The 22,941-nt window shown below is 39.5% G+C and overlaps 1 protein-coding gene across 3 annotated transcripts in view; it reads right to left on the reverse strand.

Annotated features, from left to right (window-relative positions):
• The window catches only part of LOC132398637 (ras-related protein Rap-1b), a 66,763-nt gene that overhangs the window by 41,679 nt on the left and 2,143 nt on the right, over nt 1-22,941 (reverse strand). For all 3 annotated transcript variants that reach the window (XM_059978341.1, XM_059978340.1, XM_059978339.1), the window contains exon 2: nt 10,479-10,535. The gene's annotated coding sequence lies outside the window, so the exon portion shown is untranslated. The remainder of the gene's footprint in view (nt 1-10,478; nt 10,536-22,941) is intronic.

Below are 22,941 nucleotides of genomic sequence, written 5' to 3' on the forward strand. Positions count from 1 at the left end.
TTTTTCCATTACTAGGTAACCTTGCAGAACAAGGCAATAGAGGGGTCAAGCAAAATAATGAGAAGTTAGAAGTGGCTGACACTAGTCTCCAAAGTCTACAAGTAGTTTTGCAATGGTGTATTATGCACGGTGCCAAGGACAGAATTTTGTGGGATTTCAGAATTAAGCATGGGACATTAAAAAAAAACCATGAGAAATGCCCTGATTACAGATGAACTGAAAATCCTAGAAATTCTTTGGAACTCAGGCACCATCTACGGAGACACAAATACAGACGAAATCAGAAATACCAAGGAAAATCTGTCAACTTAGCAGTGAATTGTAGATGTTTCGAATCATTAATGTGGAAGTGGAAGTCTTAATTAAAACAGCTAACCAAGCAAGAGGGCATATAACAATTACAGCACGGAAACAGGCCATCTCGGCCTTTTAGACCATATCTTGGCATAATCTTGGTAAATTCCCAAGCCAGGGTATATTTGGATAAACAGGCATACAGGACCACAAGACGTATGAGTAGAATTAATCCATTTGGCGCAGAGACTGCTCTGCAATTTCAAATTGGCTTATCTATTGTCCTTCTCAACCCTATTCTCCTGCCTTCTTCCTGTAACCTTTGACACCCTGATTATTCAAAATCTATCAACCTCCATCTTGAATATACCCAATGACTTGGCCTATAAAGCCATCTGTGGCAATGAATTCCACAGGTTCTAGCTAAAGAAATTCTTCTTAATCTTTGTACTAAATGGACTGCCTTCAATTCTGAACCTGTGTCCTCCGGTCCAGGACTTCCCCCACTTTAAGAAACATCCTTTCCATATCCCATCTTCTACGCCTTTCAATATTCAATAGGTTTCAATCAGATTTCCCCCTTCTAAACTCAAGTGAGTACAGATCCAGACTCAAACACGCCTCACATGTTAACCCTTTCATTCCCAGAATCATTCTCATGAACTTTCTCTGGACTCTCTCCAATGCCAGGACATCTTTTCTTAGATAAGGAGCATAAAACCACTGACAACAGAAACATAAAAAAACCTACACCACAATACAGGCCCTTCAGCCCTTAAAGTTGTGCCGAACACGTCCCTACCTTAGAAATTACAGGACCTCTATTTTTCTAAGCTCTATGTACCTATCCAAAAGGCTCTTAAAAGACCCTATTGTATTCACCTCCACTGCTGTTGCTGGCAGCCCATTCCACGCACTCACCACTCTCTGAGTAAAGAACTTACCCCTGACGTCTCCTCTGTACCTACTCCCCAGCACCTTAAACCTGTGCCCTCTTGTGGCAGCCATTTCAGCCCTGGGAAAAAGCCTCTGATTATCCACACGATCAATGCCTCTCATCATCTTATACACCTCTATCAGGTCACCTCTCATCCTCTGTTGCTCCAAGGAAAAAAGGCCGAGTTCACTCAACCTATTCTCATAAGGCATGTTCCCCAATCCGGGCAACATCCTTGTAAATCTCCTCTGCACCCTTTCTATGGCTTCCACATCCTTCCTGTAGTGAAGCGACCAGAACTGAGCACAGTACTCCAAGTGGAGTCTGACCAGTGTCCTATATAGCTGCAACTTAACTGCGCTCTGACTGATGCCTTATAAAGTCTCAGTATTGCATCCTTACTTTTGTATTCTAGTCCTCTCAAAATGAATGCTAACATTACATTTACCTTCCTCACCACTGACTCAACATGCAAGTTAACCTTTGGGGAATCCTGCATGAAGACACCCAAATCCCTTTGCACCTCAGAATTCTGAATTTTCTCTCCATTTAGAAAATAGTCCATACGGTTATTCCTTCTACCAAAGTGTATAATCATGTATTTTCCTACACTACATTCTACCTGCCACTTCTTTGCACATTCTCTAATCTGTCTCAGTCCTTCTGCAGACACCCTGCTTCCTCAACACTACATGCCACTCCACCTATTTTCCTTTCATTGTTAAACTTGGCTACAAAGCTATAAATTCCATCATTCAAATCACTGACATATAACATGAAAAGAAGTGATCCTATCACCGACACCTGTGGCACACCACAATTCACCAGTAGCCAACCAGAAAAAGCCAGTTTTATCCCACTCTTCGCCTGTCAGACAGCCAATCTTCTGGCCATGCTAGTATCTTTCCTGTAATACTATGGGCTCATTAAGTAGCCTGTGAGGCACCTTGTAAAAGCCTTCTGAAAATGCATGTATACAACACCCACTGACTCTCCTTTGTCTATCCTGCCTGTTATTTCCTCAACAAATTCCAACATATTTGCCAGGCAAGAGTATCCCTTTAGAAAATCATCCTGACTTTGGCCTATTTTGTCATGTACCTCCAAGTACAGTACCCCTAAACCTCATCCTTAATAATAGACTCCAACATCTTTCCAACCACTGAATTCAGGCTAACTGACCCATAACTTCCTTTCTTCTGTCTCCCTCCTTTAATAGTGGACATCTGCAGTTTTCCAGTCCTCTGGAAGCACTCCAGAATCCAGTGAGTCTTGAAAGATCATTATGAATGCCTCCACAATCTCTTTCCTACCTCTTGCAAAACCCTTGGGTGTAGTCCACCTGGTCTATACTTACTGTCACACAGGTGAGAAGCTGCTAGAAAATTCAGCAGTCTAATGAACAAGGAAGTAATTAAAAGAGACAGATGACTGACTTGGTTTTGATAACACTTTTGATTGTGACCTTGAGAGAGAGAGTACAGCGCCAGCTGAGACACGAGCTGGGAAGTCACCATGGTAACAGCTCAGAGCGGTTGAATTAACGGATGGCTGGAATTTAGAATGGATTATAAAAAGTTGAGGCTGTTGGTCTGATTACGGCAGAGGAGACACGACAAAGGAGAATTGCGGAAGCTAACCAAGAAACCACTGGTGGAGTTTAAGACCACTATGAGGGTGGAGGCCACGGACCGATTAATTTCGACCTGTAATTACCAGTGTGGGTAAGAGCTTGCCTGTGGGGGTCTGCTGGTGGTGAACCCGTGCCGTGGGTTAGTAGACCATTCCCTAGAAGGGGCTCTGTCCATCTGTGTCTGTGTGGCGTTCACACAAAGTGACTCTAAAGACTTTGGAAGCAAGAACAACAAAAGCTGTCAACTTAAACATCAACTCAATTAACTCTCTCTCTCCCCCCATCAATTCAACTCGATGCAACAGAAAGTGAACTGAACTGCTTAAACGTTCATAATACCATGAGACTGATATCTACCTCCAGGACTATTATCTTTGTACGTGTATATATATATACACACACACACACAGAGATATATATAAAAAAATAGTTTATAACCTGTATCGTATTATCCGGTTTTAATGATATTAATTCATAGTAGTAATAAATATAGTCTTAATTAATAGTAAACCAGACTCCAGGTGTGTTCCATTTCTGCTGGTCCTTTACAACTTGTCACGGGATTCGTGACATTACCTTCAGACTTCTTAGCTTGTCAAGCACCTTTCGCTTCCACCAAGATGTAACACAGTGTCAAAGGAAGTCATTCCTGCCTGTGGCCATCAAGCTTTACAACTTCTCCCTCGGAGTGTCAGACACCCTGAGCCAATAGGCTGGTCCTGGACTTATTTCCACTTGGCATGATTAACTTATTATTTATGGTTTTATAATGCTATATTTCTACACTATTCTTGGTTGGTGCGGCTGTAACGAAACCCAATTTCCCTCGGGATCAATAAAGTACGTCTGTCTCTCTATAATACCAATGACACTCACTTCTGCCTCCTGATGCCCTCACATTTCTGGCATTCACTGGGGTCTTCCATAGTGAAGACTGACATAAAGTACTTATACAGTTCATCCACCACTTCTTTGTCCCCCATTACTACTCTCCAGCATCACAGTTTCATTTCTTTATCTTTTTCATCTTGATTCTACTTTTCACTTTCAAGCCTTCATTGCTTTTTTATGACTCTTCCTAATCTCTTTCCTCAAAACATGTATCCACAACAGTCTGCCATTTAGGTTTTTCAGTTCCATAATGTGGAAGAACATTTTTTGTAACAAGTTTTAATCACTAAATGACATAAAAAGAACATTTATTCAGTATTATCAAACAGCTGTACTCAAGTTATTTGCTATTATATGAATAGGAGAAGCAAAAGCAGATGGCAGCCATTTGGCCTGTACCAATGGTTCACTGCCATTGTAATTATTGCTGTTTACATCTCCTTGAGCTTGTTTTGGGGATCGCTACAGGAGCTCTACGGTGCAATCTGCAGCCTCGAAGCCACTCACCCTGATGATTTCATTGTTGCTGGTGACTTCAATCATGCCAATTTAACAACAGTCCTGCCAAAGTTCTATCAGCACATTAACTTCACAACCAGAGGAGAGAATATATTGGACCTGGTTTATATCAACATTCATGGAACCTACAACACTGTCCTCATCTTGGATACTCAGACCACAGATCCATTTTGCTAACCCCTGCATAACCCCTGGTTAAACAAGTCAAACCAGTTCACAGGACCTAGCCAGGAGGTGTCACCTCAGTTCTGCAGAACTGCTTCATGGCGGCAAGCTGCAATCATCACATCAATATTGATGACTATGTGAGATCAGAGACTGGCTACATAGGAAAGTGCGTTGAGGACATTAAGATAATTAAACATTACACTGCCAGGGCAAACCAGAACAATGGCTGACTGCAGAAGCTTGTGCAATGTTTAGGGATCAGGACGCTGCCTTTAGATCGGGGGACAGGACAACTCAAAGGACTGCAAGAGCCAAGCTCTCCCATGTCATTAAGGTAGCAAAGCCTAAGTATGTACAGAAAATCCACAGACACCTTTGTGACAGCAGGGACATTCAGCAAGACGTATACACCATAGATGATTACGTCCACCCTGTGCGTCAATGACAGCAATGCTTCCCTTCCTGATGGGCTGAATGCTTTCTACGAGTTTGCGGCAGCATTTCAAGCTCCATTGTGTTGCGCACTGGTAAAAACTCCCCCCAGCCCCCCCCCCCACCCCCCCCAGGGTTTTGAGCGCAGTCTGCTGCTGACTCATGACTGCACTGCCAAATTCAGCTTAAATGACACCAGGTTTGCTGATGATACTACCGTGGTTAGGCTCATCAGCTACAATGATTAGTTGGCATACCAAGTGGCACAGAGGCTTGACAAAAAGTGCAAGAACAACAACCTGAGTCCAAAGAAATGATTGTGGGCTTCAGGAAGGCACAGATCGACCACTATCCATTGCACATCACTGGCTCTGCAATGGAATTTCTTGATGTGCACATAATGGATGATCTAACCTGGATCCACAACACCTCCTCACTAGTCACAGCATGATCTACACTTTGAGAAGATTTAGACACACAAGGCTCCCTAAACCCATTCTAACAACATTCAACGGGAGTATCATCGAGTGTGTCCTGTCTGGTTGCATCATTGTGTAGTACAGAAGCTGCAAGACTCTAGTTGTACAGAATATAGCAAAGAACAACCTGATGTTTGGACAATCTAAACGTCAGGTCAGGTTTTAGGTCTGGAGGCAAGGGTCGAGTTGGTTCTGCTCACTGCTTTGCGACATTTGCTCTGCTCTCCACTGCACTGAGGCTGAGGGCGTACTCCAGCTGCTGTAAGCTTCGTGTCTGCGAGCTTCATGACGTTGTGCTCCAGTGTGTGATGAACTCAGGCTGAGGCAGTGAGCCTGCTCTGGGCTTTGTGTCTATAGACTCACTTTCACTCTGAATGCTGTTGCTTGCTTTTATTGTTTGTAATGATTTTTCGACACTAACTGCACATCCCTTGATTCCTTTTACAAAAATCTACTCATCTGTCTTGAATGCATCAGTGATGGGCTTCCACAGCTACTTGGACTGAGAATTCCAAATTCCTGCTACTTTTTGGATGAAGCGATTTCTTCCAGTTCTGTTCCGAACAGCCAATCCCTCGAATCTTTGAGCCTAGGTCCTAGGCACCACAGCTAAGGGGAACATCAGCTTTACGTTTACACCATCAACTCCATAAAAATTGTGTATGTTCCATTGAGCTGACCTTCTATTCTTTGAGACTAGACCTAATCTACTTCTCATCTTAGGACAATCATCCCCAAAAACAGGAATCAATCTGGTGAACTTTTCTCAAGACATTCCCTTCATCATAAGGACATCATTCCTTAGAGGATGACAAGACTTATTCAAAATAGTTCAAATGTAGCCTTATATAATTACAATAAGATATCTTGATATGCATGCTATGTGTGGAACACAATACAAATTATTGGAATAGTGAAATATGTTGAATAAACCACATCAATTAAGTTAACGTATGTGCACTGCAAATTATCCACTTCGTAAACCTCATTGTTGTTAAAGCTCTGTTAAGTTGAACTCTAGTTTCATAACCAAAATTGTTTAATGTGGGGACATTGAAATGCTTCACAATTATAGTAATGCTATAAATGGAATTCAGAGGCAGAAAAATGCCACTGTGATGTCAGCGGTTTCCCTCTCCACACGTTGCCTGATCTTCCCAGTATTATCAGCATTTTTTTTGTTTCAGGCCTCTAGTATTGCAGTTTTTGTTTTTTGATTATACAAGTTTGTATACATTTTTGTAAACTTTATTTTGGTAGAGTAATTTGTCAATATGATTATTTTCAGTGCCCCAGTATTGGTTGCTCTGCAGGACAGTGCTTTCCTGTTTTGACAGACATTCTGGATGACTAAATATTAAACTTATTAAACTTTGATTTTAGTGGTCAAAAGACTTAACTTTATATAATGCTCTTTCCATTAACACCAGATATTTTTAACAATTTACTGTTACAATTTAACAGTTAAATACTATGTTAGTAACATTTATGATGACTAATTCTCATGCTTAGATGAATGTGATCAGTTCAACGAGGGAAGCTAATCCATGGGCCATGTCAAAATGCTAGATCAATCTAGTGTTGGTCTGGAATGATTTCACCAGTAATGAGAAACTTGATCACTAATAAATAAATTAGAATTGCACTAATCAACACACACAATGTTGGAGGAACTCAGCAGGTTAGGCATCTATGGAAATGAATAAACACTGAGGTTTTGGCCTGACACCCTTCATCAGCACTGCAAGGAAGGGGGGGGGTGATGCCAGAATAAAGTGGGGGTGGGAGGGAAATGAGTACAAAGATAGATGGTGACAAGTGGCTAGGAGTAGAGGGATGCAGTAGGAACCTGGGAGAGGAGGAAGGAACAGGTGGAAATGGTAAAGGAGAGGAGGGTGGACCATTAGAAACAGGGAAGGAGTTGACAGACAAATGAGGAAAAGGGGCAAGAAGGGAGCCAGAATGGGGAATTGAAGGGAGATAAATGGGGAAAATTACCAGAAGTTGGAGAAATCTGGTTGGATGATACCCAGACAGAATATGAGGTGCTGCTCCTCCAACCTGACAGTGACCTCATCTTGACAGAAGAGGCGGCCGTGAACCAACAAGCCAGTATGGGGATTGGAATTGAAATGTTTAACACAATGGTTGTGTCTTTAACCCCAAATGTAAGCAAAATGCTGTTAAAACTCAGATTAGATAAACTTCCTGTTTCAGGTCAAGGATGCTAAAATTAACTAAGTTGCAGGGAGGGCGAGGCCAGTGTTGTCGCCTGACCTGAAATGTTAACTTTGGTTCAATTTCTACAAATGCTGCACTGATCAGTTGAATGTCTGCAACATTTTCAGTTTTTACTTTAGATTTCCAGCATAGCACATAGAATAGTACACCACAATACAGGCCCCTCATCCCACAATGTGTGCTAACCTACTCCAATATCAATCCCACAACACTCATTGTACCGCAAATGGGAAATAAACTGAAGAGGAGATAAACTGACAGTATAAGAATCTCACACTGCTTCTAGTGGTCAGCCATAGATACCTAGAACCTAGGTGACACAGTAGCTCAGCAGTTAGCATAGTTGCTTTACAGCACAGCATCACTGACTGGGGCTTGGCTTCCGCTGCTGTATGTTATGAGTTTGCACGTTCCTCCCATGAGAGCATAGGGTTCCTCTGGGTCCTCCACATTTTAAGACTTGGGTTAAGATTAGTGAATTGTGGGCTTGCCAAGTTGGTGTTCGAAGCATGGCAACTCTTGCAGGTTGCCCCTAATAAAATCCTCAGACTGTGATGGTCGTTGATGCACACTTCACTGTATCTTTCGATGTACACACGACAAAGCTATTTTCTTTTAAACCAGTTTAAGTGGATTGGAAAAAGCTTGTGAATTTTCTGAGAACTCATCTAGTGCAAGGCCAGCTCACCACAGCAGTATAAATATACATGCATGTTATAAACACCAAAAATTCTGCAATGCTGGAAATCCAAAGCAGCACACACATGTACATACACAAAATGCTAGAGGAACTCAGCGGGTCAAGAAGCATCTATGGAAATGAATAAACAAAGTTTTGAGCTGAGACCTTTCTTCAGAATTGGAAAGGAAGGGGAAAAGATGCCAGAATAAAAATGTGGAGGGATTGGGAGGAGGACAGAAGGTGATAGGTGAAGACAGATGGGTCAGAACAGTCAAGGGCTGGAGAAGAAGGAATCTGAGAGGAGAGAGAGAAGGAGGAAGGGAGCCAGCAGGAGGTGAAATGCTGGTGAGAAGAGGACAGAGCGGGGAATGTGGAGAATGGAAGAGGGAAGGGTGATGGACTTTTTTTAAACTGGAAGGAGAAATCAATATTCATGCCAACAGCATGGAAGTTACCTAAATGGAAAAAGGAGCTGCTCCTCCACCAACAGTGGCCTTATCATGACACAGAGAAGGCCATGGCTGATGTGTCAGAATGGGAATGGGAATTGGAATTGGAATTAAAATGCTCGGCCACCAGAAAGTTCCACTTTTGACAGGTGGACAGGAGGTGCTCAACAAAGAGGTCCCCCAATTTATGACAGTTCTCACCTATGTAGAGGAGGCCCCTTCAAGAGCACCAGACACAATAAACAACCCCAGCAGATTTGCAGGTGATGCATTGCCTCACCTAGGACTGTTTGAGGCCCTGAATGGAGGTGAAAGAGGAAGTGAACGGTATGTTATTTTATCATAATAAAAAACCAAGTACAAAAATCAGGTTTTCTGCTGCAAGATGAAATTGACAAGGATGGGAACAACAAACAAGTTGAACCATAAACCTGGTAATTTTATATTTTAGATCATTTATTTTATATACAGCACTACCAAACACAAAGATAACTGCACCCATAGGTTAATTGTGCTTCACAATTTTCTTTAATAATCTAATAGCAATCCACGTTGGCAACATTTGAGTATCATAACATGTGCAGACTGCCTAAAGAATCTTTTGCATGGATTAGTCAAATAGTGTCAAAGTACCAGGCTGTTACTTTGGTACAGACTTGTAGATTCCTCAGGGTGATGTAACTACTTTCAAATACACTTTCAACAGCGTTCATTAAATTGAGAAAACATGAACCCGCAGCAAACTTTCTGCTTCTACTCCCACTCCAACTCCCCTCCCCCTCAATCTTACCAACACTGGAGCCATCAATTGCTCCCTCTAGCAGTTCCTGAAGGACCAGAAATTGTTCCATTTGGCTCATTGCTCAAAACTACGCGATAGAATTATTCAAATCCCCAAATTCTCATTCTCCAACAACAGTGACATTTTTTATTAGTTTTTTTTATACATTTTCTACATAGCTACAGATTAAAAAAAAACCCAGATCAAAATGAAGAACATTGATACAGTGCAAAAATAAGCATACAATAACAATCTGATACAGAGAAAGATAATTGAAAAAAACAACCAAATTGAAGACAAAATTAGTGTCCTCCCCAAGCCCCACAACACAAAAAAAAGGAAACTTCAGACCACCCACAACACAATATAGAGAATATAAATCAGGACAATCAAACCCCCAAACTGTGAATACACTTAGCAACAGACGATATCAATGCCTACTACCAAAAGAAAAAGGAGCTGAAAGCAAGGGACCGAAAAAAAAACCTTAGTTAGGAGGAAGGTTATGAAAGTACTCAATAGAAGGTCCCCAGACCTTATGGAACTTTGTCCGAATTAAGAATTGAATAATGAATTTTTTCAAGGTCCAAGCAGGCCATAATATCATTAAGCCATTGAGCATGCATGGGCGGGGCAACATCTCTCCATCTAAGAAGGATTAAATGTCTAGCCAGGAGAGAGGCAAATGATAATATTCGACACTTAGACGAACTCAGACGTAAATCTGTCTCACCCCAGACACAGAACAGAGCAATTAAAGGGTTTGGTTCTAGGTGGTGATCCAGAATATACGATAACGTTATAAAGACATCTTGAACAGTGACATTTTAACTACAAGGCTCAAACTGCTGCACATTTCCAAATACAAATTGTGCCAACAAATTCTAAAACATAGCGTAATTAAAATTTTGAAAATATCAAAAGTTTGAATATAAAAAGTTACAGTATTTATCACAAATCTTGATTACTTACAATTTTTCAGTACACTGCTCCTTTATGTAATAGAATTATGCTTTCAATAGCTTCCACCTACAAAAGAAAAAAATTAGCAAAATTGTAGAATAAATGAACCTTCAAGTTTAGTTATAAATCTAAATCAGTGCTAAATTAAGGTCATTATTTTCCACACCTGCCAATATACACACTTTTCCATAAGGCAGGCAAAATAAAAAAGTAATCTTTTCCAATATGTACTAATACAAATAAATACAATGCACGTTTGAACAAAAAGCAAAAAATTAAACCAAATTCTTCAGTCTCACAAGCTTCATTAAGTACCAATATGAAGGACGTTGATTAGAACTTGACACTTGTGCAATAAACTGCACATTTGGTATATTTTTCCAACATACGCTGCATTATTTCAGAAACAAAGATAATATTTCACAAAATTTTGATGCAACATGCCATTAACAACTCTCAGATTGAGTCTTAGAACAGCATCAAATTAGTACATGTTCATTCCAGATTCACATTTATCACACATACATCAAAACAATGAAGTGTTATTTGCAGCAACAACCAACACATCCAACAGTGGTCCTTCTACAGTCAATACTCTGCATAAAAGCTCTTCAATTGGAAAGGAAACTTGCATCACAAAATATTGGCTTCCCACTTCCCTTTACAATGCTACCTGACTCACTGAGCTCCTCCAGCTTCTTGTTTGTTGATCCAGATTCCAGCATCTGCAGCCTCATGTCTTCATCATTACAACTTTAATCCTTGTTTGCAACAAAATCTAGTGAACTTACATTCAATAGCTCCAAAATGCCTGTGCTTTTAGTTATTCACAAAACAACCTGGTTTATGTAATGCAGATGTGCAATATGAAAGGAAGCCTCCCTTGGGATGGGACGCAACTTGGGCAGATCTTTTAAGTTGTTTATTTACAAGTTTCCTTGGAATAATAGCCACTTCAACCTGCCCCAACAAATCAAACCCACACATCACCAATTTATCAATCTGCTAACTCTATCCTGGTCATCACTTCATCTGTCCACACTCATGGTCCTGCTCATCAACTCTATTTCTCCTGCCAATCTACTCTAAAGCCCTACCTCAAAACTAATTTTGACTGAACTCTCCAAGAGTGTTGAGTATGAATGAAATACCTTACACTGAGCAAGGTCAATTGAGTAGCAATTGAGATAATGCAAATTCTCAGTAACAGCCCATATCTAAAATGTGGAATGGCATATCACATGGTGACTGAATAACATCTCTGCAAACACTGGTGTTTTTTTCTCCTTGTTCTTTCAGTCTTTTTAGAGTAAATAATCTCAAATTAGCATGAAAAGTTGCATGATCCTATTCTCAACTTCAATGCTCTTGCAGCTGTAAACTCTCATACTACAGGATGTTACATTTATTCAGGTAAAAGGATTGGAAGCAAACAAAAAGTGAATGACATTTTAAGACACAACACCAACTTGATAAATTTTGTAAAATGTATTTTTAAAATATAGATTTACTTACAACTATTTATACATTTGAAATTTCAGTTACTGGGAACCAGGTTCAGGGCAGTTCAGGCCATTAGGCTTTTGAAGCAACTGCTCCCCCACCCCATCTCATGCTTTTGATATTTATTGCTTATTATTATGTTTTTTTCATTTTGTATTTGCAGTTTGTTGTCTTTTGCACATTAATTGTACATCCTATTGGGTGCTGCCTTTCATTGACTATTGTGTTTCTTGCATTTACTGTGAATGCCCACGAGAAAATGAATCTCAGGTTGTACGTGGTGACTCATGTACTTCTGACAATAAATTTACTTTGACCATTGAAACAATGATATAGATGTTTAAAAAAAGACACTTCAAACAATTTGACTAAGTAAATCATAACTGAGAAAGAGGACAGCAATTTAAAAGTTGTGGAGCACCACAGCACAGAAACAGGCCATTCTGCCTAGCCCCATTAACCCACACATGGAATATAGCTCTCCATACCCCTCTCAGTTGTGTACTTATCCAAATTTCTCTTAAAATTTCAAAATACACCATTTGCACTGGTAGCTCGTTCCAGTCTCACCACACTCTTGAGTGAAAGAGTTCCCACTCATGTTCCCCTTAAATATGTCACCTTTCACCCTTTAACTTTATTCTTCCCTTTAAAATATTCATATCAAGTCACCTTTGGACCCTAACCTCAAATATTAGACATGAGATTTTCTTCAAATATGCCCTTTGTCAATTGTAAAGATAGATCAAGCCTAAATTAGCTGGACTGTCATAAAGGCTTACAAGGTCAGAATACTGTGTTTTGATACACATTTCCGCAACTACCACTTGCAGAACCTAATAACCTATTTGTGCAACATGTTTGATAGTCTCAGTAAAATTAACTTCTGTGGACTATTTCACTACATGTATAAAAATATTTGACAAAATAACAATTTAGGAATATCTAGGTGCTATATGGCAATATGACCACATTCACAAAAGTGACTTCTTTAGTCCTAAAGGTTAATATAATACAAGAACTGTGCATAGCTTTATATATAAAAAAAAGGGGAATATTTTCTGCTGAGGCAAATAAATTTCAGTTCAATTGAGTACAAGATGTATTTATATTGGACTTCCTGCGAGGATCAAGATTGGCAACTTGCTGAAAGATCCTATTGGTAGTGGCGGTGAGTTTGCATTGAGAAACTATTTCATGCGTTTTGAAAAGTTCTGGTTCTCAACAAAGAATTCACCCAATTGTTTGATTAGCATTTGAACTACATGCATATTTTATCTCTCATAAACTTATCCTGCTCCTTCTCACTGAAAGAAAAAAGTTATCAAAGCAGTCATATATCACATGAGGATTATAGAATTTCAATTTTTGCTTTTGGCCTGATCACTTCTTCCTTCCACGAGTTCACAGCCCAACCAACCATCTTACTAAAGCTGAAATAAACCAGATTCTAGATGCCCAAAATACAAAAATGCTACAGTCGCTTTTAACATTATGTTATGCAGTGTATGTATTGCTGGGTGTGATATGCCGGTGACAGTATCTAGGACACACCCTTATAGCTGCAATGCTCTAAATTTGCACAACAGACTATTTTCCCTTGACATCACTCATGACAATACTTCATCCTGCCTGCCTTGTAACAACTTAGTCCATCTATTAAACTCTTTGTGACATACAGTGACATTCCTTTCCTAGTCAGACAAAAGATACTAAATTACCTTTGCATTCATTCCATAAACTCCAGTGACCTTCAGGGATACTGAGACCTTGGTGTGTACATCATATCCCGAAAAGCAGAATAGGTCAATAAAGTGGTTAAAAAGATGCATGAGATTCTTTACTCTATGCTTCAGCTAAGAGAGTAGGAGGAGGGATGTTATGCTATTAATGTATACTATGCTACACAGGTCAAGTATTAAGTACAGCTCCAGTGAGATTATTTGAAAAATGTGACTGCTCTGAGAGACTACATAATGGATTTATGTGAAAGCTTCCAGAAATTCAATATTTTGACAAGACTAAACAATGTATGTCTCTGTCCATTAGAAAAGAGTAAATTAAATCAAAACCATGTAAAGTTATTGAAGAGATAGGGTTCTATTTCTCTCAAAAATTAGGGAACATAGATGGAAGATTATTTAAAAAAGCATTCTTCCACTCAGAGGGTAGTATGTTTCTGGAACTCAAGGCTGACAGGGTAGCAGAGGCAGAAACCATTATCACATTTAAAAGATACTTGGATGTCTACTTGAAAAGGCACAATCTGCAGGATTAGAGTTTGAGTGGGATTACATTCTTCTCCTATCAAAGCTGATAATGTGCTTTATATATTATGTTTTCAAATTATCCCATTCTACAACTCTTCATAAGCTGCCAAAGAAAAGCACTTTCTTTACAACCCAATGATCCTGCATTTGCTCAATGTGAGTAAACCACGGGGTCCAATTTGACTAAACATACTATATAATACTGTATTGTTTTTACTACTCAAATTGAGATCTGTCTATGAAGTGCCTATAAGACCTTGTGCCTCAAAGACTATACAGACAAGGTTCTTTTAAAATGTAGGTACTATTTTAATGCACTTATCTACCATGTTCATTTATTTTTGATTTGCTACTCAAATATGCTTTTAGGAAAAGACTTTGAATAAAGAAAACTTTTTGCAAATAGGTTGAAATCAGTGTGGGAAACACAAACAGCACATACAGACTGACTTAGTGCGCATGCTTGCTCCATGTTTTAGAGTCATAGCAGCCAACTCTTCCAACCAAACCAGCAGATTGTTTTCTCAGCCACTGAAGCCACAACCCTATGCTGTACCAGCCAAAGCTGTTGGCTTTAACCCACAGCTCTTAAGAGATTAAACTATCTTTTAAAAATCTTTAAAAAAACAAATTAGCACAAAAAGTCACAGGAAAACATTTAAAATCGGTTTAAAGTTTCTCAAATCAAAAAAAAGCAAGTTCAAAGTACGTTCTAATCCATGTTCATATATGCCACCATATACATTCCTGAGATTCGTTTTCTGCAAGGCATACTCAACATATCTACAGAATAGTAACTATAACACGATTAATGAAAGATCAACTAAAGTGCAGAAGACAATAAACTGTGAAAATGCAAATATCAATAAATAGCAATAAACAACGAGAACATGAGATAACAAGATAAAGCATCCTTAAAGTGAGTTAATTGGTTGTAGGAACATGTTAATGTAAGGGGCAAGAGAGTCTAGTTAACCTTTTGTTTAAGAGCCTGATGATTGAGATGGGTAGTAACTGCTCTGGAACCTGCTGGTACGAGTCCTGAGGCTCTTGACAGCAGTGAAAAGAGAGCATGGCCTGGGTGGTAAAGATCTCTAATGATCAATGCTGTTTTCATACAACAGCCTTTCATGTGAATGTGTTGAATGGAGGGCTTTACCCATGATGTACTGGGCTGAATCCACTACCTTCTGTAGGATTTTCCATTCAATACCTAGCCATGATGCAGCCAGTCAATATACTCTTCACTACACAAAGTATGAGCATACCACAAACTTACCAAACCGACATGCCGCACAGATCCCTCTCCATGTTAATGGATAGAGTCACTGAACCTGTGACAGGCCTATCCTGTAACAGGTTCATCAGATAGATTTCTGCTGGAAAGTTACTAAGGTTTGTGATCCTCAACTGGAGCAAGTTACCATGTAAGCCAAAACCTCATCCCTTAATAGACTAACATTAATCGTACTTAAATTTTTGATGCTTGGACATTACATGAATAGGACAGGTATAGAATGAGATGGGCCAAATGTAGGCAGCATATGGTGGGACATGCCTTCTCATTATTGCCATCAGGGAGGTGGTACAGGAGCCTGATGTTACATACTCAATGTTTTCAAAATAGTTTCTTTCTTCTGTCAACAAATTTCTGAATGGTCCATTAACCCATGAACACTTCCACACTATTCTTCTTTTGCATTATTTTATTTCCTGTTTTAACTTATAATAGTTTTTTAAATGTCTTGCACTGTGCTGCTGCAACAAAACAACAAATTTCATTACTTATGTTAGTGATAATAAACCAATGATACTGATTTCGATTCTGACTACTGGATGCTTGCTGCCCACTTATACTAGATCACAAACCCTTAAGCTGTTAACTCACAGTATACAAGAATATTTTTTCAGTTCTTCAACAGTAACATGACACATTGTAGCAATACCCTTTGAATAAGTCTCAACTTCCAAGACTACTTCTGTCAAAATCTTCAGATGGCACACCTTTAGAGCATTAAATCATTATGTGAGTATGACAGTAATGAATTCAGTGAAGGCTTATTATCCTAATAAATCAGGACAAACTGCTGTGATCTTAAATGGAAGAAAAATTGCAGTTAAATATTTCTATAAATATGAAAAAACGTATTTTCAATGGTGGTACCACTCCACATACTAATCTTTGAGTTGGAGTATGTTGTTCAGTTGCTTCTCTCAAGAATCCAGCCTGTGAATTTCTCCAATTGTATTAGAAAAGCTTGACTACAGGGATTCAGTACCACAGCTGGGATAGACTGGTCTATTAGCCTCAAGTGCAATCAATAATTTTTTGGTATCATACAAATAAAAAGTTTGTCTTCTGTGATGGTAGGGATCTTCACGAATGTGCAGAAATGTATCATCCACTCAATTCTTCAGGCTGAATATGATTGGAAATGCTTCAGCTTTGGCACTCATATACTGGTCTCAATTGGCTATGTCATTAAAACCACTGCAATTAGAAACTGGTCTGAGAGCTTTTTAATAACAGCATAGTAGGAATTATTGAGGCACAGAGGAATGTATGTGGTAGAACAATGGGCTCTGGGAATACAGGTCCATACTTCATTGAAAGTGGCGTGCCAGGTAGATGGGGTCATAAAGAGAGCTTATGGCACATTGGCCTTCATTAATCAAAGTATTAAGCAAAGGAAATGGGATGTTAAGTTTAAGTTGTATAAGATTTTGGTGAGGCTTAATTTAGAGTATTGTGTGCAGCTTTGGTATCTGGTGGATAACCAGAAAAGATGTAAATAAAGTTGAAAGAGTATAGAGAAAATTTACAAGGATGCTGTGAGTCTGGAGGACCTGAGTTATAAGGAAAGATTGAATAGGTTAGGACTTTATTCCTTAGAATATAGAAGACTGAGAGGAGATTTGATAGAAGTATACAAAATTATGAGGGGTATAGATAGAGTAAATGCAAGCAGGCTTTTCCCACTGGGACAACAACCAGAGGTCATGGGTTAAAGGTGAAAGGTGAAATGTTTAAGGGAAGCACTAGGGGCAAGTTCTTCACTCAGAGGGTCATGAGCGTGTGGAACAAGCTGCCAGAACAAGTGGTGCATACAAGCTTGATTTCAACATTGAAAAGTTTGGATAGGTACATGGATAATAGGCATAGAGGGCTACGTTTCTGGTACATGTCGATGGGAGTAGGCAGCTTAAGTGCTTTCAGCATGGACTAGATGAGCCAAACAGCCTGTTTATGTGCTTTACTTTTCTATGTACAATTTCAGTTGGTTATTGGTCATAGGTCATTTGGGCCATGGACAGATCAAAGTAGTCAATTGTAACAAGCTGGAAGATAACACCATTATTCAACTGATTCTGTCAACTCCACTGTTACACTGAGAATGATCTGTTCCAGTCACAAAACAGTTTGGATCCATTACACTGTTTAACCTTGGAAGATTTTGTGTTCACACTCAATGACAATACAGAAACTTTCTCTAAATTCTCATGGTAAAATGCATTTTGACAGTTGCATTCCATTAGTTACTTTGAATTGATTTTGACCAGTTTTGTGTACTATACTTGAGCATACATTAGTTTTGATTTGCACTCATTAATACATAATTAACAGTAATTGGAAAATTGCAAAAATAATTCCTTGTTAAACCTAATCTAAAGATAATAGGAACAAACTAAAATGATGGGCTACAAAAATTCCATCACATCACAGTACATAATATCATAATTTATTTTGTTTAATGTTTCTAGCCATAGTAGTTAAAGCAAAATAAAACTGGTGTGAGATTATTGCTGCTGCTACTAGTGAACAGCAACCAACTTTTGTGATTGATGTCACTGTGCATTTTCCGATTTCTTCAATGAGCAGCTGCAATGTTCACTTCAATGGAAGTAGCAATGAATGTCTGTTTTGGGGTAAACATTAACAGTGCCTTAATGCACATAATCTACACTAATCAAAGCATTCTCATGTTCTAGTGTCTGGATTCAAAGAATTCCAGCACATTGTGTAATGATTCACAAACCAAACCTTTCCAGTGTGTGTGTGTGTGTGTGTGTGTGTGTGCGTGTGTGTGTGTGTGTGCGCGTGTGTGCGTGTATATATATATTATGTAAAGTTCTCAAAACCACATTGACTCAGCTGAAAACAATGTCATTCATGCTATATAAATAAAATTGAATACCATATGTTGTGTTATCATAGCATCATTGGAGCCGAAGGAATTTCAAATTTCAATAACATGCCAAATAAAAAAATTTGATTGTAACTATAAAAACCTCTGCACATGAAAGTCACATTTTCTATTTCAACTGTTATGATGTTTCTCTGAAGAATATTTAATACCTACTATGGAGGGAGTTATGAGTTAGATTATATCTTTTAGGCAATGAACTGAAATACAAGTTTAAGATAGATTCAAGATTCAAAATTGTTTAATGTCATTTCCAGTAAGTAAGATCTGGCACAGCAAAAAAATAAAGACCACAATAATAATTTAAAAACAATACATAAGATAGCTTATATACATGAATTGATTGTATGTCCATAAAGAGATAATAGCCACAGAAGTGCCTGCACTTAAGGTGACTGACAGGAAATGATAAAGTAGTGGTGATTGGGGTGTCGAGGGGTGGGTTAGTGGGTGGAGATGTTGATCAGCCTTGACTGCTTAGGGAAAACAACTATTTTTGAGTCTGGTGGTCCTGGTGTGGATTCTATGTAGTTTCCTCCCTATGCGAGTGGGAGGAACAACTCATGAGCAGGGTGACTGCAATCCTTCTGTTACTCACCCTTTTCTGGCAATTTGCAGTATATAAAGAACACTACAGATGCTGGGGTCAAAGCAATATGTACAACAAGCTGGAGGAACTCAGCAGGTCAGGCAGCATCGGTGGAAACGAGCAGTCAACATCAGAAAAATTGACTGCTCGTTTCCACGGATGCTGCCTGACCTGCTGAGTTCCTCCAGCTTGTTGCTATATATATGTCCTTGATGGGCTGGTGCTGGTGAAGTATCGGGTAGTTTTAACTACTCGTAGAGCTTTCCTGCCATCACTTTGAGGTTTCCATACCACACAGTGATGCAGCTTGTTAATGCTCTCTACTGTGCATCTGTAGAATGATGAGAATATAAACGTGCATACTCCAACTTTCATTCATCAGAAAGCACAGGTATTGGTGAACTTTCCTGGTTGTGTAGGATGTGTTCTGGGACAATCAGAGGTTGTGCAAAATGTCTGCGTGCAGGAGTTTGAACTGTGTGCCACCAATGACAAGACGGAGAAGCACAAGTCACCTGCATCAGTATCGCAATGGAATAAAGGCATAAGAGAGGAGCTTACCTAGGTAGATTGAAGGAGGATACTGGCTGAGCAGAGATGGTTTTAGTTTCTGGGAATAGTTCACAAGAGGCAGGATAGATTTGTCCCTTAGAGGAAGTAGTTCTCAAATGGCAGGGGCAGGCAACCAAGGCTAACAAAGGAAGTTACAGACTACATAAAAGCCAAGGCAAGGGCATACAAGGTAGCAAAAGTGAGTGGGAAGTTGAATGATTGGGAAGCTTTTAAAATACAGCAAAAGCTAACTAAAAAAGCTAAAAGGGAACAGATTTAATGAGGGCAGACTAACCAATAATATAAAGCAGGAAACTGAAGTTTTTTTTCAGCTATATAAAGAGTAAAAAGGAGGAAAGAGTTGGTCTGTCTTCACTGTGGAAGACACTAGCAGTGTACCAGATGTCTGAGAGTGTCAGGGAGCAGGAGTGAGTGCCATTGCTATTACAAAGGAAAAAGTGCGAGGCAAACTCAAAGGTCTTAAGGTGGATAAGTTACCTGGATCAGATGGACTACATCCCAGAGACCCCAGAGAGGTTGCTGAAGAGGTAACAGATGCAATGGTCATGGATCTTTCAAGAATCATGGATTCTGGCATCATAGTTCCAGAAGACTGGAAGATTGCAAATGTCGCTCTACTCTTTAAGAAGAAAGGAAAGCAAAAGAAAGGAAATTATAGGCCTATTAGCCTAACCTCAGTGGTTGGGAAAGTGTTGTAGTCTATTGTTAAGGATGAGGTTTTGAGGTACTTGGAGACTAGTGATAAGTCAAGATCAGCTTGCTTTCTGTAAAGGGAAATCTTCCCTTACAAGTCTGTTAGAGTTCTTTGAGGAACTAACAAGCAGGGTGGACAAAGAAGAGGCAGTGGATGTCATTTACTTGGATTTTCAGAAGGCGTTTAATAAGGTGCCACACAAGGCTGCTTAACAAGATAAAATCCTATGCAGTTACAGGAAAGATACTGGCATGGACAGCAGAATGGCAGGAAGCAGTGAGTAGGAATAAAAGGAAGCCTTTCTGTTTGGCTTCTAGTGACTAGTGATGTTCCACAAGGGTCAGTATTGGGACTGTTACTTTTCACATTGTTTGTCAATGATTTAGATAATGGAATTGATGGCTTTGTGGCAAAGTTTGTGGATGATACAAAAAGAGGTGGAGGGGTAGGTAGTACTGAGGAAGCAATGCAATTGCAGCAGGACTTATGACAAATTGGAAGCGTGTGCAAAAAAAATGGCAGATGGAATACAGTGTTGAGAAATGTACAATAATGCATTTTGGTAAAAGGAACAATGGTGTAGACTATATAAATGGGGAGGTGGTTTAAACATCAGTTGGGAGTCCTCATGTAAAGTTCCCAGAGGTTAGTTTACAGGTTGAGTCTGTGGTAAAGAAGGCAAATGCAATGTTGGCATTTATTTCAAGGGTAGTAGAATATAAAAACGAGGAGGTAATGCTGAGCCTTTGTAAGACACTAGTCAGGCTGCACTTGGAGAATTGTCAACAGTTTTGGGCCCCATTCTCAGAAAGGATGTGTTGTCATTAGAGAGAGTCCAGAGGTTGTTCATGAGGATGATTCTGGGAATGAAGGGGTTAACATGAGGAGCGTTTCAGCTTTGGGCCTGGGCTCACTGGAACTTAAGAATGTGGGGGGGGGGGGGGAAGATCCGATTGAAATGTACTGAATGTTAAAAGGACTAGGGTGGATGTGGAGAGGATGTCTCCTATGGTGGTGGTATCCAGAACCAGAGGGCACAGCTCAAAATTCAGGTGTGACCCTTTAAAAGAGGTAAGGAGGAATTTTTTTAGCCAGAGTAGTAAATCTGTGGAATGCTCTGCCACAGACAGTAGTGGAGGCCAAGGCAGAAGTTGAAAGTTTCCTAATCGGTCAGGGCATCAAAAGATATGGCAAGAAGGCAGGTGTATGCGTTTGAGTGGGACCCAGGATCAGCCGTGATGGAATGGTGGAGCAGACTCAATGGGCTGAATGGCCTAATTCTGTACCTGTGTCTCATGGAATGTGAGTGGAGCGAGTTCTCCTGAAATTGACAACCATTTCCTTTGTCTTGCTGACATTGAGGAAGAGGTTATTCGCCTGGCACCACACCTCAAGCTTTTTCACCTCCTCTCAATAGGCCATATCAACATTGTTGGTGAGGAGTCCCAGCACTGTCTAGTCATCAGCGAACTTGATGATGTGATGAGTCAGGTGTTTGGCCATGCAGTCATGTATGAGTAGAGTGTACAGCTGTGGGCTCAGCAAGCAGCCCGGGAAGGGGGGAGGGGCACTTGTGCTGACAATGATGAGGAGTGTTTTTGTATCCTAACTGAGGTCCATTGGTTATGAAATACAACACCCAGTTCTACACTGGTGTATTTAGACCCCTAATCCAAAGATTTCTGTCAGATGTATTAAAACTAAATGCCTAGAGATAAAATAGTGCTTCTACCCCACCATCTAAATATATTTTGATATTTTTAAAAAGATGACCTTTCTATTAAACCAATTTCCAATTACCTTGAATCAATGCAATTTAAAACTATGACTGAAAATTGAAGTTAATTGTTGAAGATATTGTCAAAACTAAGTAAGAATCAGCTATTAAGTTTCTAAGGATTCACTGCAGAATCTCATACGGAAACAGTTCATAATCAAGCACCAATTTATACCATTCTAATAATCTCTCCCCAGATTTTTTCCCTCAACTATACACTAAGAAAAATTTACAGTGACCAATTAGCCTAGCCATCAGCCCAATTTTTGGGGAGAAAGCTGCAAAACCTGGAGAAATCCCATGCAATCACAGAGAGAATGTAGAATATGCAAACTCCACACACATAGCTCAGACTAGAATTGAATTTAAATTGGTGGAGTTGCACAGCAGGAGCTCTACAAGCTGCACCACTGACCCAATTAGATTTCTACTTAAGTTTGAACCAAGACAAACTGCACTGTTTCAAGTTGTTCAGCTAGTTTACAGAACCTAATCTAAAATCATGGACTAGGTTTGCTTAATTTTAGTGCAAACCAGGGATTAGTTGAGAGTAGTGGCTCAGGCATACAATTTTACACTACTGGCAGGTGTCTTTACCATATGACCAGTCAAAATTGACTTCAAACTAGTCAATCAGAGCCTGTCAATATTCTACCTTAATGCAAATATATCCTTCCATCAGCTAAAATTAGGACAAAAATTACCATTAGGAACCATTTAGGGAACATGAAAAAATTTAGGGTGAAGAATGAGGTGCCAATCAAGCATGCCACTTTGTTTCTGGATGGTGTGGCTTTTGAGTATAGGAACTGCACTCATCCAGGCAAGTGAAGGTTTATTCCATCACACTTCCGATTTGCA

Source organism: Hypanus sabinus, chromosome 8 (assembly GCF_030144855.1).
Source record: "Hypanus sabinus isolate sHypSab1 chromosome 8, sHypSab1.hap1, whole genome shotgun sequence".
Taxonomy (NCBI): domain Eukaryota; kingdom Metazoa; phylum Chordata; class Chondrichthyes; order Myliobatiformes; family Dasyatidae; genus Hypanus; species Hypanus sabinus.